General features: G+C 41.0%; 1 protein-coding gene across 3 annotated transcripts in view; it reads left to right on the top strand.

The window, feature by feature from the left end:
• Positions 1–15,127, top strand: part of Slc12a6 (solute carrier family 12 member 6) — an 88,917-nt gene that overhangs the window by 17,509 nt on the left and 56,281 nt on the right. The window lies entirely within an intron of this gene.

Below are 15,127 nucleotides of genomic sequence, written 5' to 3' on the forward strand. Positions count from 1 at the left end.
AGAAAAATACAACAGATGGCCGTTGTGGTGATGCGTAGCGTCGGCTTTCATGAACTTCTCTGATGAGTGTGCTGATCTATGCTGTGGCCTCTGAGTGTTGACAGTTATCCTTTCCCAGGGAATTGTGCTTTGAGATTTTTAAACAGGCAATTAAAGTCCTACTTAATACTGTGGTGTTAAACATAGTTAGACTCTGAATCTTCTTTTTTAAACCGGTAAATCGGCAGCAACGTCTTGGTATGTGAGCAAAGTTAAGGAAAATTCAGAATTCCTCTGTAAGTCTTCCTTGTGACAAGCAGCTGTTACTATCTCAAGCGTTAGGGAACTTTAAGTTGAGATGGAGAGATGTGTTGATATAGAGACATGTTTCATTTATTTGAGTATTAAGAGAAATGTTCAATTTATTCTCATCCTTGTAATGAAGAATATCAGGAGACAGTAAAGAAGATATTTTATGCAAATTCCTTATAGGTTACTTTGTTTTGCTGTGTAGCAGTAAGCTGTGAGAGTTAGTTTAAGCTACCTTGAACTTGAACCTGATTCTCTATGGCTTCAGGTCAGAAGAGCTAAACTTTCCCAGGCCTGGGTGGATTTGAAGTTGCCTTTCTCATTTGCTGATATTGTCAATTCCTTTAGCGCTTAGTCTCCTGTCTTCAGTAATATCACAAAATGCAAGTGAAGTATCTCATTTCTCACTCCTTTGTCCCAATTTTTTTTCTTTACCTTTATTTGATTATTTCACATTTACTAGTCTCATTATTTGGAGAAATTTGCTTTTTTGGGAAGAGGGTTTAGAACAGAGTAATAAAATCATTTAGTCTACTAACAGCTACCTAGAAAGCCATAAAAATTTTCATGGAACCCAGGTTTATTAATAATGTGACATTATTAGGCTTAGTATATTTTCTTCAATAAAATTGCTTTGAAAAAGGAACAACAGAAATAAGTTAACTTGAGTTTAATAAGGCTCTTTAATTAGGTGTTTTCCATAACATCCCAGAAGGTATCCACTTGAATAAACTAATATTTGACAAGTGAACAACTACTGGAAATGTATTATCTAAAATGTCTTTACTGTAAGGTTAAGTTAGAAGAAAAGAAGCAAATTTATTTTACTTGTTACTGAAAGTTTATTTCTCTCCCGACCTGGACACATTACTTGAAATGTAGTGAGTTTTAGCCCCTTTCTCTCTTATGTTAAAAGAAAGACAGACTGACCCAGTGAAACCTACTGGGTGAATATGTGCTAGTAAACATGCCAGCTGGTTTGTTTTGTTTTATTACTTCAAACCCTGGCCACTTATGTAAGATGCCCCACCCTTTCTTTTTCCCTATGCATCGGTGTAGCAAGAAAAATATATAGTACCAGACACTCTTATAAGATCAATTTTTGTTTGTTTGTTTTGTTTTGTTTTTCAAGATAGGGTTTCTCTATGTAGCCTTGGCTGTCCTGGACTTGCTTTGTAGACCAGGCTGGCCTTGAACTCACAGAGATAATCTGCCTCTGCCTCACGAGTGCTGGGGTTAAAGGTGTGCACCAGAGCACCCAGCTAGAAGAGCACTTTTTAAATACATTATTGATATACATATTTGAACTATAAAAATAATTTGAGATAAAGTAGAAATATGAAAATAGAGCTAATCCAAACTAATTTTTAAGTAAAATAACTGTAACTCTATTTTATTATCATTAATGTGAGTAGATTGTACCTGCTGTTGGCTTACACAAGGACATTTTCATACAACTATATATAAATTAAATAAGTATAGTAGTTATTGCTGCAGGAGGTACTAGAGGGCAGTGAAGCAGATCTGCTTGAGTTTCATAAGGTAAGCAGAAGGTCGGGTTTCCGTAACATCTGCCTTTCGTCACTTTCCCTGCACTGTTTTCTTGGCACTATGCCTGTAGAGGTAGCACTACCACACCTGTGTTGCCCTCTGCCCGCCTCCCACCAGACTGATGATAAGCAGCCTCAGGACAGAGACTTTGTCAGGTCATTGGTATCTCAGGGTCCTAAGCTGCTTAGCAAGCAGTTCGGTTACTAGGTATGCTCTCTGCCTTTTCCCTTCACCAAACTTGAGGCCAGATGTTGGACTTCCCTCGAAATGTTCCATAGGTGTCCATTTTACCAAAGGCAGTAAAATGGCTCCAGAGTCAGGGTTCTGGCTGTGAATTCCAGACCTACTAATTACTACTAATTAGTAGTAGTGACAATTTGTAATAATTAGTACCTGAGTGACTTTCGGCAAGTGGTTTAGTTTCTCTCATTGGTAAATCCAATGCCTACTTCACAAGGCGGCTGGGAAGACTATGAATACCTATTTTTACGCTCTGTTTAGTGGTTCGTTGAGAAAAAGGAACAGGTTTGGGTAACTGATGTTGGAGGAATACTAAATGGCCCAGAGGGCATCCTAGATAAATGTTGGAGTAAGAGATCCAGCTGATTGTTGAGGAGAGGTCAGAGAAAATTACCAGCAATAGGAACAATTTGAAGGTAGCAGGAGAGAGTTAAACACTCTTGAGAAACAAAACTTGAGGCCAGTTACAAGGCATGTGGTAAGGAAGAGGTGAAGGAGGAAGGTAGAGGGAGACTGGTTATCAAAGTGCTATCAATTTCATCTCCTCCCCCTATGGGATACCCATTCCAGGCCAGTGACAGTTCTTGCCGCGGGCCACATGATCTGATCCGGAGGTGGTGTCCTCTTACTTGTGCTCCCCGTCATTTTCCTAAGTCCTAATGTACTTGGTCCACAGTGCTTGGTAGATGGATTATTAAACACACACACATATATTCTCTCTCTCTCTCTCTCTCTCTCTCTCTCTCTCTCTCTCTCTCTCTCTCTCTCTCTCTCTCTCCAGCTATAGTGGCATAAGCCTGTAATCCCAGGCTCAGGCAGGAGGATAATGAGTTTGAAGCCAGACTGGGCTATACAGTGTAAATAAAAAAGTAATTATTTTATAGGATTGTTACAGAACTTAACTCTTCATTGCATTTTCTTAATCAGATATACATGCTACATTAATTTCTTGATTTAAATATTAAGTTCATATAAACATTTTCATTAAATAATTGCTCTAAATCTTCTCCTCAAATCAGCTTATGGCAGCTGTGGATTAGGCAAATGTGGCAGCTAGGTGTGTCTCGCTGGACAGAGATGGCAGATTGGAGGAGCTCCGTAAGGGTACAAATAAAGCTGCTCTAAGGAGATTTTCAGAAACAGACCTGTGGAAGTCTGTTGTTGCCAGTCAGTAGCTTTATGGACACAGTAGGAGGCACGTGGTAGAAGAGCATACTGTGAGAGTTCTCTTAAGTGAAGGCTAAATCTTAGTAACTCACAAGCTGTACCTGTTAGCTACATATTAGTTGTATTTATTGCCCATAAAATATTCTTTAAACAGTGACTTTTGACTGCGTGCTCTTATTGACTACAATGAAAATCCATCGAACTAGACAACTACAAATTCTTCTCTATATAGATTATTTTCTGTAGTGAAGATTTACAGTGAGATATGCCGGCATACACCTGCTTCGCCAGCCAGGGTAACACAGCAAGGCCTCTGCCTCAGCACACACCTTTAACCCAGCACTCATGAGTCAGAGGGAGAAGCAGAGGGATCTCTGAGTTCAAGGACAGCTTTATCTACATAGCAAGTTCCAGACCAGCCTGGACTACATATACTTAATAAGACCCTTGTCTCAAAAGAAAAATTTTAAAAACTTTATTTTATTTTTCTTCCTTCTTTTAACTATTTACATAGGATTTTTTTTTTTTTACAAACCCTGAAAACAGAAACATGGATCTGCAGGTAGTAAAATCTGAGTTAGAAATTTTCTTTGGAACTGGCTAGGTGAGACATGTTTTCTGCCCCCTATACAACACTCCAGTATCCCAGAATTATAAGAAAGACTTTGCATGGCCCTCAAATATGTTTTCAACTACTCTGTCATGATTTTTATTATACCTGAAAATAAGAATAGAGACTTTGGAGCTGGGGAAGTGGGTCAATGGTTGAAGTGCTGGTTCTGCAAGCATAGGACTAGAGTTGGTATGCCCGCTGGGCACGTGGGCATGTCTGTCATTCCACCTCAGACAGTCAACATGGGATCTCCAGTACATGCCAGCTAGCAAGACTAGCTGCATTGGTGAGTTCTGGATTTAGTCAACAACCTTGCAATCTTAGGCCTGTACATGCATGTCTACACACATGCAAAACACAAACATGCAAAAGCATGCACACCACACATACATAGAACATGGAAAAAGGAAAAGGACTATAAATCCGAATGTGTTTCCCTACTGCTCTTTACATCTTGAAACACTGTGATTTGACATGTTACAGTCTTGGCCTTGAACATTTGTTCACTGTTTATCCACTGCTTCACCACTGGTCTGATAGAATTTCTCACTCCCAGACTTAGTGTCCCAACCCTCATGTAGGTGTCTGCTACTTTGGCCCACAAGAGACATACCAGATTGAACTCTATAAAGATAAAACCTCTATAAAAATGCACATACAAGTGGGTGTGGTGGTGCTTGCCTGTAAGCAGAGTACTTGAGAGGCTGAGGTAAGAGCCTACTAATGAAAGCCAGTCTCAAGACTAAAACCCCAAATATATGCCAGGTGTGGTGGCGCACGCCTTTAATCCCAGCACTCAGAAGGCAGAGGCAGATGGATCAATGTGAGTTCAAGGCCAGCCTGGTCTACAAAGTGAGTACAGAACAGCCATGGCTACACAAAGAAACCCTGTATCGAAAAAACCAAAGAATAAAAAAATTAAAATTAAAAACAAGTATACTCATTTGATTTTAAATATTGCCTATTACTTTTATGTTCTATACTCAGTATTTAGTTGGGAATAAAGAAGATATTATGTATAATTTAGCACATTATACAACTTTTTAAAACTTATGCCGTATGTCCAAATGCACCAGTGAAATTTAAATTTTAAAACATTTTCAGATTTCAGTCCAAATTTGGATATACAGAGAAAGGAAATTATCAGCTGGTAAACTCTAAAGAAACTAGTGTTTCTTGGTTTTGATGGGTTGGAAGAAGAAGAAATTATACATATAAATGCAACTGGCATTACAGTGATAGCCATTGCTAAGCCAGGTGAATAGCTGAACCAGTGCTAGATAGCCATTTAACAATACTGATTTACTTAATTCCCACAACAACCAATACAGGCAACCATTGAAGCATGTCAGCAGCAAAGTGTGGTGCTAAGAAATCTGAGCTACGTAAGTGGCCGGTGCAGAAATCAAATGGGTCTGTACAGCAGCAAAGCCTTCTTTCCTCACCTGCACTGTACTGTCTGCCTCCCCCAATATTTTTAAGCATACTTTAAATTTTTATTTTAATATGTATTAATTAAGATACAATTACATCATTTCCCCTTACCTTTCCTCTCTCCAAACCTTCCCATGTCCCCACCTTTCATTCCCACATATATATGTGTATGTTTATGCATGTGTGTGTGTGTGTGTAATGATAGTAACCAAGAGCTTTTAAAAGCTTGTATGCTACTAGGCTGCTGAATTCTCTTAGTCACTAATTCTAAGGTTCCACTTCTTTTCGTTTTTTTAAAAAATATTTATTTATTATTTATACAGTATTCTGCCCACGCGTGTGCCTGCCCACCACAAGAAGGCACCAGATCTCCATTTCTTTTGTAAACACAAATTCCTTAAAATTAAATGAAAGTTTATTCCTTGTTAAAGTTTGCATGGCTTGCATTGCTCCTTTATCTGGTATGGAATATTTCTAGTATTTCTAAATGATGCCAAAAATTGAGAAAGCTGAACAAGCAGGAAACTTGTCTTAATCTGACTGTTCAGGGTATCTCTGTACCACTCACATTTGTAGGAAAACACACACTTGCCAGTGTGGAGCCTTAGAGACTAAGGGTTAATGGTAGGAAGTGGACAGTGTAAAATCATTGACTTCTAGCATAACTTTAAAATTATAGAAGCTGGGTGTAATTGGCTGGTAATGCAGTACCCAGCAGGGAGATCATTACAAGTTCAGGGTCAGTCTGAACTACAGTGAGACCTGTTTAAAAAGCAAGAAAAACCTACATTTACTACTGAAATTCTATTAGTTTTTTTTATTTAAATAAAATAATAGAAAAATAATCCTATTTAAAGAAAAAATTTCATATAGGTATAACATGGACATGGTAGAAGTTGAATATGGCACATAAGTACATAAATAACATTAATGGTTTTAATCCAGCAAGGCCCACATCCCTTCACTCCCCTTCCTTCGTTCTTCCCACTGCAGCAGAGCCTTGTGTGGAAGAAGATCCTAATGTTGGTATTAGAAATGTCAGCTCTCGGCTACCAAGAAGAGACTTGGTACCCTATGAGCGTATAAAGGGGGAGGAGGTCCCCCTCAGTCACACTAATAGGGGAGGGGAGTAAGGGGAAAATGGGAAGGAGGGAGGAATGGGAGGATACAAGGGATGGAATAACCATTGAGATGTAACAAGAATAAATTAATTTAAAAAATAGTAAAAATAAATAAATAAATAAAAATTAAAAAATAAAAATAAAATTAAAAAAACAAGAAAATAAAAAATAAAAAAAAGAAATGTCAGCTCTAGAGCAAGAATCTGAAAAGCCACCTCCATCTTTCTGCCACCTCCTCCTTTTTTTTTTTTTAACTCCAGTTCGTTTTTTATCTGAACTTCTGTTTTCTTTCTTTTTTAAAAAATGTATTTATTTATTATGTATACAGTGCTCTGCCTGCATGTACATCTGCAGGACAGAAGAGGGCATCAGATTGGATTGTAGATGGTTGTGAGCCACCATGTGGCTGCTGGGAATTGAACTCAGGACCTCTGGAAGAACAGAGAGTGCCATCGCCATCTCTCCAGCCCTGAACTTCTGTTTCCATTCTCTGCATACCATAACAAATTTACACACAACCGCATTGACCTCCATCCCCTCCAGGCTGGTCTGTCTCCATTTCCTCTAGGATGGCATGCAAAGTTGTCCCTGGCTTTGATGATTCCATTCATCAGTATCTGTCAGCACTCAGACACACCGAGCTCTATGCCTCAACTTGTAGTTGCTTGTGTTTAAACCTATATGTTGTATTTGATTGATTGATGTGCCGGGGGCTGGATTTCAAACTTGTGGTCTTCCTGCTTCAGCCACCAGGTGCTGGAGATATAAGAATGTGCATCACCACATTTGGCCTTGAAATTAAATTATTTCTTTAGTTATATTGTGAATTATGGGAGGATGGATGATAGTCTTAATATTTTTAGAAAAGTATTTTTTATTGCAAAAATTTACAAACTCCAAAAACTCCAGTGAATTTCCTGTTGGTATCTCTTCTCTCTTGCTTATTTTTTTTTTAATCTCTGTACTTGGAAATATCAACCATTTAAAAATGTTGGAATTATTTTCCCAATTATTGTTCTTTTAATGTTTCATTGAGGAATAGTTGACATAAAATTAACTGCATATTTGTAGCCATTTAATGAGCTTTCACACATGCATGTACTTGTGAAACAGTCACCATAATCAAGATAATGAACGTTTTTATTACCCACAAAAGTTTTCCTGTGCCCGTTACAACCTACTTTACCTAATCCCTGGTTTGCAAGCAACAGCTAGGCTTTTTTTCTATCACTATCCACTTGTTTGCATTTATAAGAATTTCATATGAATAAGATAATAAAGTATATATTGTCTTCTTTTACACAGCATAATTATATTTACCCATTCTTGTCAATATCCTTTGATTCTTACTCATAACATACTCGTTATATATTGGGTTGTTATTATTTTTAGACCTTAACATTCAAGGGAGTAGTTGAAAACAGGATAATCAGTAAATGTGTAGACTTAACAGAGAACTCTTAGATGTTTAATTAGAAAGATAAATTAATGCCATCCAATAGTCCCAACAACGTAGAAGGCTGAGGCAGGAGGATCCTTTGAACCTAAGAGTTAGAAGCTAACCTGGGCAACATAGCCAGAACATACACAAATATATATAATGTATTGCCTCCCCCATGCCCTCTATTGTCCTCCTCCTGTCCCTGACACCCTTTCTCATCCCTCCCAGTTCGTTTCATGGATTCTTGAATTTTGGTTTGGTTTTGTGTCCCACCAAATTTAACAAGAGCCATCTGTGTGAGGGTTGTCTTGGAACTATTCTTAGAGCCTGGTAGGATCACCAGTAGATACACAACTGAAGGCAACGAGTCCCTCCCTCCCTGAATCTGTCAGTAACAAGCAGTTCATCAGTGGAGGGTCTGGTCCCCTGAGCCATTTTTCCATCTGTACCTGCTAACAGGCCTGCTCTTTTTCACACTCAGTGTAGGCATCCTCAGCTGCTTGGTTTGAGGTTGTGGTGAGACTGTACCCTTCTCTCCCTCTTCTGGCTCTTAGATTCTGTTCCTGCTTCTGCCAGGTTCCCAGATCCTCAAAGAGAATGGTATAAAAGTCATCTGTTACTTATTCTCCGGGAGTTTGATGCTTTGTCAGTTTAGCAAGAAAACAATAAGCAGATCTCCACTCTGGGTTTTTTGACAGGATTTACAAAACCAGGCATCAATTCTCTCCTGTGGCACAGGCTACCAAATCAGAGAGCACTTGGTTTACCTTTAACAGTAATGCCACTATTGCACATGTAGGCCCCTCTTGCTTTGCAGACTGGCCTTCTAGTTCACAGAGTTACAGGTGGTGAGACTGTTGGTGTTCGTTCTCCCTGAGTGCCCTGCATGGTGCCTTCTGGGATTATGAAAGTTAGTCAGCATGAAGAAGCTTCCACCTCATTCCAGGTTGATTCCTCTATATCATGCAACAAAGGTGTGTTGTGTCTTCAGCAATAGTGTCTTTTTATATAGTTCTGGTGGGTAATCAAAAAGAACGGCAGGAGCCTATCTTGTTTGGGGGACTCCTGGAGCTCCCATGACTGATAACTTAGTAGGGACACTAGGATTTTTGTTTAATCATTCATTGCTTCTAGGAACAAGATATGTCCCTTAAATTCTGGGTTTAAAAATAATATGTTTTTAAATCTGGCTAAAAGGTAGTAGGTGGTGCGCACCTTTAAATCCCAGCACTTGGGAGGCAGAGGCAAGCGGATCATGTGAGTTCAAGGCCAGCCTGGTCTACAAAGCAAATCCAGGAGAGCCAAGTCTACAGAGAAACCCTGTCTCAAAAAAAAAAAAAAAAAAATGTTGGTTATGTATCCCAGTCTGGCCTTGAACTTGGTATCTTTCTACCCTAGCCTACTGAGTATGGATATTACAGGTATATGCCACCCCACCTCAAAGGTTGGTATTTGTATATCCCATTGTTTGTCCATTCCTAATTCCAGCTTGTACCTCTGGTTAGCAGAAGTGCACTGGATTTAATGAACTGTTGGGTACAAGTAAGGCAATAGGCTCTGAGAGCTTTCAGGAAAATCTGGCACAGGATTGGTTTGTTCCTCAAGCGCTGCATAAGAACCTCAGTGCCTCAAGATGATGTTGAGAAGGCAAAATCTCTAAAGGACCTTGACTTTGTAGAGATGCTTGCAGGGGAATAAGAAGAGCTAGGGCCCTGAGATCTTCCCATCTCAGAGGCAAGAAGGTAGATGTAAAGAGCGTAGAGAGGCTTCTCCCTGGCCCTCAGCCAAGGCTTGTGGTTTGCTGTTCTGCCCACCAACAGAGGCTGAAATTGCTCTCCCTCCCACTATGCCTCCTCCCTCTCTCATTTCCTCCCTCCCTCCCTCCCTCCCTTACTCTTTCCTCCCCCCCCCTTTCTTCCTTTCTTTTTCATATGAGGGTCTCACTAAATTGCCAGGCTAGTCTCCCACTATTCTCCTCCCTCAGCCTCCTGAGTAGCTGTGATTTGCTTTATTGTACCCACCTTTTCTTTGTTTTTAATATATTTTATTAATTTATTCATATTAATCTCAATTGTTATCCCATCCCTTGTATCCTCCCATTCCTCCCTCCCTCCCATTTTCCCCTTACTCCCCTCCCCTATGACTGTGACTGAGGGGGACCTCCTCCCCCTGTATATGCTCATAGGGTATCAAGTCTCCACCTTTGTTTTCTTGAAGCTGCCAACACCTGTCATCCTCCAGCAAAGGAACTTAAGCTCCGATGAGGTGACAAAGGCAAACTATAGGGAAATCAGGCAGCAGCAAGAGAAAAACCACTTAGAATTGATAGTTGCTTGGACCAGCTAAATAGAGAAGCTGCAGCAGTCTCCTGAACCTAAAAACATAAGGTGGGATACAGAGTCCAGACATGAGAGGCAGGGGCTGGTGGGGATTACTGTGAGTTTCAGCTCCATACAGAGCTACACAATGATGCTCTGTCTCAAATTGTTTTGTTTTGTTTTGTTTGAGATGGGCTTTTCTCTGTGTAGCCCTGGCTATAGAACTCAATCTATAGATCAAGCTGGCCTTGAACTCAAGCCCAGAGATCCACCTGCCTCGGCCTCCCTAGTTCTAGGATTAAAGGTGTGTGCCACCACCACTGCCTGGCCAGAATGGAAAAAAATTAAACATGTAAAAAAAATCAATTAGTTTATGGTTCTGGGAGCTGAAAATTTCAAGGTAAAAGTGTCAAGATAAAAATAAGAGAACCTTCTTGAGCAAGAGGAGAAAGATGTTGACCAAACACTTTGTTATAGCAAGCCTGCTTTCACAGTAATAATACCAGTCCATCCGGGAAGGCAGTGCCCCATAGCTTGACATAGCTTTGCTTAGGCCCATCTTCCAGGTACTGGTGGATCCAGGCTTAAGTTTCAAGTACTTGCCTTCTTTCCAGTCTCATTGAAACCATAGCAAATGTGTGACTTGCACCTTATTTTGTAGTAATGGAACTACTACTGTTCATAACATACAAAAAATGGAATAAGTCTGGGCAGTGGTGGTGCAAGCCTTTAATCCCAGCACTCAGGAGGCAGAAGCAGGTGGATCTCTTAAGTTCGAGGCCAGCCTGCTATACAGAGTGAGTTCCAGGACAGCCAGGACTACACAGAGAAACTCTGTCTCAAAATTAAAAAATAAAAAAAATATCCAAGGCATTATGCATGATGAAAGAAGCCAGCCTCAAAAGTCATGTGTGATGAGATTCCATTTATATTTATTTATTCTGTGTGTGTGTGTGTGTGTGTGTGTGTGTGTGAATACATGTTACAGTGCACACGTGCATGGAGGCCAGGAGATATCAGGTGTCCTCCATTATTCTCTCCTTTCTTCCCTTGAGACAGTGTCTCTTTACTGAACCTGAAACTTGGCTTGTAGCCAGCAAACTTTAACAATCCTCTGTCTCAGCTTTCTAAAGCACTACTACCAGAATACACGGCCACACTTACCTTTTTTACATGGGTGTTGGGGGTTCGAAGTCACATCCCCATACTTGAGCAGCAGCACTCTTATCCACCAAGTTATCTTCCAGCCTCCAGTTCTTTTTTTTAAACAGAAACAAAAAATACATTTACTAATCAAACTGTATGTTGGTACACACATACTAAAGACATTTAATTTCACATATATAGTAATTGTTTAATTTCTGTATTTGAAACTTTAGAAACAGATTAAGCAATTAAGTTATTTTAAAATTATATTTATTTTCAGTGTGTGTGGGTGGTACAGAGTACAACTTGTGGGAGTATGTGCAAGTGTGTATTGCGGTCAGAGTACAACTTGGAAGAATAATCTTTTACCATGTGGGTCCTTGGAATCAAGTCAGGCATCAGGCTCTACCCACTAAGCAATCTCACTAGCCCACAATTCCTGGTACAGACAAAGGGGGCACCACTGTGATCATTATTGTTTTTGGGTTCAAGAGATTGCTGCAGCTTCTCTATTTAGCTGGTCCAATCAACTGTTAATGCTGTGGTTTTTCTCTTGCCGCTGCCTGGTTTCCATAGGTAGTTTGCCTTTCTTTGTCACCTCATAAGAGCTTAAGTTCATTTGCTGGAGGATGACAAGTGCTGGCAATCTCAAGGAAACAAAGGTGGGTGCAGGAACTTGTGTCTTAATTGTCTTTTGCCTGTGCCATGGAATCAATAAAGACTCTTAAAATGTCAAGAATGTTCACAGTATTATCTTTAATGCCTGTAACTCCTGCTATAGTCTAAATGTTCCCCTCATGGGATCAGGTATTTGAACTTTGGTTCCTAGCTGGTGGCATTATTTTAGGAGGTTTGGAACCCATGGGTGGGAATTATGGTTGATAAAGTTGGGTCACTGGCAATGAGCTCTCTGTCTCTTGGTCCACCGTGATGTGGGGAGCCCCAGCTGCACACTGCCATTGCCATGATTTGATCATGCCTTCATGTCATGATGAACTGAAACTGTGAGATAAAATCACGCTTTGTGTTCAATATTTGGTCACAGTGATGCAAAGCCCCAGAAATTTGGAGCTGCAAAGTGGAGCTATTGCTCTGATAACCCTGACTGTGTAGTCTGTAGTTTTTTGAGCTGGTAAGCAGGAAGAATGTGGAAGGGTGTGGAGCGGTGGAATTGAGAAGCCCTTGATTGCTATAAGCAGAGTTTAATGGGGGTCATTTGTGCTCCAAAGTCCAGTGCCCCACCGCAGGTCTGGGTCCTAGCAGGTTGGTCTGGGTGCTGCTTACTTCTGGACAGTAGATGGACCCCGAGATCAGAGGTCCCATCTCTTGCTCAGGAGCAGTTAGAGAGCTTTAGGGGTAAGGCTTGTGGCTTGGGCACAAAGCCAGGTTCCCAGCTTCTCCAGGGGGAGATTGGAAATGAGTTTCCACAGTGGGTGTTACACTCAGTTCTTTTCAGAAAGAAGCTGCAGGTCTCAATAGGAAGTGGGGACTTGGGAACCCCACAAAATCTAAATGCTACAACTCTTTGGTTCATCTACCATTCCCAGCACAGCAGGGGATATAGGCAGATGCCCGAGACCTGCTGGCAGACAGGGTGAGACTCAGGCCCAGCAGATGCTTCCCCAGCAGTCAGCAGCAAGCTATCGAGCTATCGGCAGTGGTTGAGCAGGCCCCAGCAACTGCAAAGGCAGTTCTGCCATTGCTTCCTAATCACGGGGCATCGAGCAATGGTCCCCACCCCCAATAAATGGAGTCTCAGACAGTCATGGTGGAGTGAGAAAAACAAGCCACACTTTATTTGTGGATAAGGTATTTATAAGCCCTGGGCAGTGAGAGTGAATGTGCCTGATTTGCTAGGGCTAAGGGTGCCAGGATACTTCATCTACATACATTGGTACAGCGCCTCAGTAAAAGGGGCCTTTATCACAGGAAGGAAAAAGGCACTTAATTATCCTATATATGAGGGGATAAGCCTAGGTATAATTAAGAGTCATTTACTGGAGGCTAGGATTTCAGCATGGGGTGGGGTACTTCAGGGAATTACCTGTGCTTGTTACCAAGAAAGGGTCGGGCCTGTATTATCTTTTAGGTCAGTGACTCTCCTTATAGGATCTGGGGTCACCAGATCAGGTGGAGTGAGGACCCTGCTGAGAAATGAGAGTCCTTTCTTCATAGACTGAGTGCAAAATGGCTATCCAGAGAAGCCAGACTTCTACCTAAACCAGCAGAGTCCCACAGTGGTTGCGATCAGGGGTCAGAAGAGGGAAAATGGGGAAAGAAATGTGGCCAATAAAATTATGTTCATGAAAGGGTTCAGAAGGGAACAAGGACTCTAGGAAATTGGGATGGAGGCCATTGATACTGTATTCTAGCAAAGAAGCAGGCTACGTCTGTGTTCTGAAAATCTGAGGCTAAATTTGAAAGTCACAGGCTAATTAATTTGGTAGAAGAAATATCAAGACAGAATAACGTTGAGGCTGGAGCATGGTTGTTGTTGGCTGTTTGTAGTAAAATTACAGAGGGAATTCAAAATAAAAGGTGGAGCAAGAAGATATGAAAACTTGTAGTTTGGGAAGGAAAGAAGTTGGCACATTAACAGTCATAGAAAGGTAGGTGCCAACAAAGAAGCTGTAATTGTTCAGGAGATTAGTACAGTTACAAGGAAAGGGTCCTTGGGGGCAAGACCCTCTCCACCGAAGGCTCCGCACTAGGGAGTCAAAATGCAAACCTATTTGAAAAACTTTCATTTTGAGAGAAGTGGGGAGTGGCTGAACAGAGTGCATTTCAACATGGGTTGTTCGCTTTTCTACCAGGACCACCAAAGGACATACTTTCTTAGGTTCAGCTAGGCTACTGTAGCTGAGCTGAAGGGGATCCAGCTGTTACAGCCAAACCTTGTGCCATCAATTTGTGCTGATTTTGTAGGCACTGGGTCATAGATGCTTTCACTTACCGACAAAAGTTGATGAGGCCAGGCAGTGTGTAGTATGACTAAAACCCCTTACAGGATGGCCCTGAGTCGTCCACATATGAAGTGTGTTGTCATAGAGACCCCAGGATATTGGATATGCAAGGGCTGTGGAACAAATGCCAAGAAAAACTGCCTGTTCAGAGTGGCGCTAGCACAAGAAAACCCACACGGGCTGCACATGAAGGGCAAAAGAGGCAATAGCTTCTCAAGGCTCTTGGTGCCCACATGATGTTACCATTTGACATGAGTGCTGGACATGGAGTTGCCGGTTGTTTGCCCGATGAATTTCTACTTGATCCAGTCTTTCCTTGTCACTTTCCTGTTTCTTCCTTTTGGAATGGAAATGTCTAAGTCATTGGTTGGAAGCATGTTACTTTCTCTTTTATTTTATAGCAGATCATAGCTATGAGTTTTCCTTGCGTCCCGGACAAGGCTGTGGTTTTATGTGTTCATTTTATAGTATTAGAAATTGAACCTAGTCATGCATACAAGGCTCACACTCCTCCAACTCAGCTATGTTCTCAGACCCTCAGAAGAAGACTTTGGGCTTTTGAACAGTATTGGGACTGTTAGCATTACAGGGACGTTGGAACTGGGACTAAGTGTATTTTGTGTTGAGATGGCTATGAGATAGAACATTATGATCTGAATGTGAAATGACACACGCAGGCCTGTATATTTAAATACTTAATCTGATCTGGTGTTGTTCTTTTGGAAGACTGGGGAATCCTGGTTTTGGATGCATGGGTAGTAGATGCGGTCACTGGGGAGCAAGTCTTTAGGGGCCAACCCTCACTTCTGGCACAGGTTCTCTGTTTTCTTGTACAAAGAGTTGTA

Source organism: Acomys russatus, chromosome 4 (assembly GCF_903995435.1).
Source record: "Acomys russatus chromosome 4, mAcoRus1.1, whole genome shotgun sequence".
In the NCBI taxonomy this organism is placed as follows: Eukaryota; Metazoa; Chordata; class Mammalia; order Rodentia; family Muridae; genus Acomys; species Acomys russatus.